This window comes from Galeopterus variegatus, unplaced genomic scaffold (assembly GCF_000696425.1).
Source record: "Galeopterus variegatus unplaced genomic scaffold, G_variegatus-3.0.2 Scaffold1539, whole genome shotgun sequence".
NCBI lineage: Eukaryota > Metazoa > Chordata > Mammalia > Dermoptera > Cynocephalidae > Galeopterus > Galeopterus variegatus.
Window position 1 is genome coordinate 284174 of NW_007727650.1, and position 3040 is coordinate 287213.

A 3040-nucleotide genomic window follows, 5' to 3' on the forward strand; every position below is an offset into this window, starting at 1 on the left:
ACACACACACACACACACACACACACACACACACACACACACACACACACACACACACACACACACCAAAAAACAATGCCTGAGTGCTACTCCATGCATGCAGATGGGGATTAGCTTTGCAAAAGCTTTCCAGACAGTTTTAATGCTGCACACAGGGCTGAGAACCGCTTTTACCCCATCCTCTCCCTCTACCCCCGTTGTTGACTCTCCATGTGGGAGCCAGAGTGACCTTTCTAAATCATAACTTGGCTTATATCATTCCCTTGCTTGGAACATTCTCGTGAACTTTCATTGCTTTGAGAAGAATTTGAAACTCCTGACCCTACAGGATCTGGTCCTGCTTGTCCCTCACTGGCCCCATCATGGCCCCTTCCTCAGAGAGGTGTCCTGTTCACCTCAAGTCTTCAACAACCCTTTCCTCCTTCTTCGGCACCTACCCCAACCACTCTCCTTTCCCAAATCCTTGGTTTATTTTCTTTATGGGATGTCTTGCTCTCTGGAATGATCATGTTTAACACTTTTCTGGTTTGTTGTTTATCTTTCTGACTGGAACATAAACTGCATGAGAGCAAGGAGCTTTACTGTCTTTTCACTGTTCATCTCTAGCAACTAGAACAGATATCTGGCCACAAATAAATATTTTTGAATGCCCCCTTCATTTGCTTTATTCAATATACATTTTTAAAAGATTGTTTTACAGTCTCTGGAGAAAAGACAATGCCAACAATGGTAATGAAAATAACAATGCTGTATAAAGCAATAGCTGTGGTTTATGGAGTGCTTACTATGTTCCAGCCACAGTGCTTACTCAGTCCTGTAGGTGGGCACAACACACCTATATTACAGATAAAAACACTGGGATTTAGAAAGGCCAACTAACTTGTTTTGGGCCACCAAGGAAGTTTAGTGTGAAAAGCTAGAACTGGAACCCAGGTCTATTTGAGGCCAAGATCCTGACTCTCAAAAAACAAGCAAAACTCATAGCCATTTAATAAATACTTATAAACAGAATACATGGCAACTGGTACATTTTAGAGAGACTTGTCAAACATTGGTATTTAGTTTATGACTAGGAAAAACAGTAAGCTTCATTTTTGATATCACTGTAGTTTGTGGGGTTACTCTTGCATCCTTTTTGCACCTGTGGAGGGCTCTAGTGCTGCCCTGCATTCCTCTTTTTGCCAGTTATTTGTGCAACATGCAGTTTTAGCCTAAAGAATTCCATCTCCTAGCAGCTACCAGGGTTACTTGCAGCCTCAATGATCTTCCTTTGAGGAGAGGGGGAAAAAAATCCTCTAACTTTGTAATACAGTCCAGTGATGCATGAGAAGGCTCTGTCAAATTGGGAAGGGGGGGGAGGTGAAGGAAAATAAAAATACTGTTCTCTTCTGGAATGTCTCCTAGGACTAGTGAAAAATGTTAATTCTGACAACAGGAAATTGATTTTAAAATCAAAGCACCTTTGAATTATAGTCCAGATGAGATTAAAATAAGAAGTGGTGAAAGGAAATAATCATATTCTTCCAATCTAGGAGCAACTTACCCCTTCCAGCTCTGTTCTCCTGGTTTATGATGCCCTAGATATCTTCCCAGGAAAGATTTTCCTGTACCTCACTATAGACATGCTTTGCGTTCAGGTTGCATGAAAAGGTAGAGAGATGACGCCTGAGTTTTCTTGATTCCCCCAAGATAGGCTGATGGCAGGTTGGAGCCTTTCCCTCCTCTCTTTAACAAAGCCTCGTTGGTTCAGTGTTTTTGTTTTTAATTACTCCAACATTAACGGGCATAAATGGGTTTATATTATTAGCTTTGACTGACGGGCTGCACCTGGGTACTGGACGAGGTCAAGTTCACCGTGGGCCAGAGCGCTTACAGAAGGTGAATTTCTCTGGAAGAGCACAGGCGCGCGTGGAACGCCCCTCTCCACCGCGAGAGCGGAGCTTTCAGAGCCGTCGCCTTTGGAATGTCCTCTGGGAAAAGGGAGGGACCTCAGGACGCGCTGTCTGTCACCAGGGACGCCTCTGCTCCCGGCGCGCCGCTCCCACGTCCCCCGGCCTCCCCCGCCCCGAGTGAGGAAGTGGCGCCCATTCAGGACGCGGGGACATTGGTGCATTCTTTTGCAGCAAGATGACGGCCCCGCGCGGCGCCCCTTCCTCCCGGCGCCTCTGCCAAGGAGCGGGGGGCGGGAGCCGCGCGCCCAGCCCGCGGCCCAGATGGCGGAGCAGCCCCGAGCGGGGACATTTTCTCAGGCTTTCAAAAAGAGCACTTTCTTTCCTGCCTAATATTTAGCTCCTTCAAATGCAAATGGAGAGGTTGCGCTCCAAGGTTAGCATAACAATTATGGGAAAGCTTTAAATCTGATGCGTTTGTTTACAGGATGAAAGGCCGGCAGGATCCGAAAGCTCGGAGAGGCCCCGGCTTTTCAGCAACTATTTTCTAACTAGTGAACTGCGAGTCAATTTTAGATCACAAAGGAAACCAATTTATAGAACGGTGTAGGCTAATTCTGGAGGGAGTTCCACATTATTATCAATGATTTTTTTTTTTTTTTTTTTTTTTTAAGTGATGGCTGCTGAGTGATTTCTCTTCACCCTTCTCGTCGTGAAGTTGGGTGTGAGCTAATTGGTGTTAGTCACCGGCAAGAAGGTCTTCATTACTGAGGACAATGGGGACCAGGGGAGGAGGCTAGAGCAGGTAGAGAATTTTGCAGGCACTTGGTGGGGATTTGGCATAAAATCCATTAAAACATCTTAGTTCGCCTCTTAAAGAAGTTGATTTTATTTTCTACTTGACTTAGATTATTTTGGCATTTCAAAAAGGGTTGTGTGGTTTTAAGTACTATTGAGGGGTGTCAGACTGAGACTTAAATGGGAAGGTATTCACTCACTACAAAACCATGAATTTCCAGGCACTGACAGTGAGAACTGGGCCAGGCCCACGTGAGGTGTCTCAGATCTGCAGGGAATTAACCACTATCAAGGCCTGCTGTTGTGCAAGAAAGAAATCTCAGGTTCCTTCCTTCCTTCCTTCCTTCCTTCCT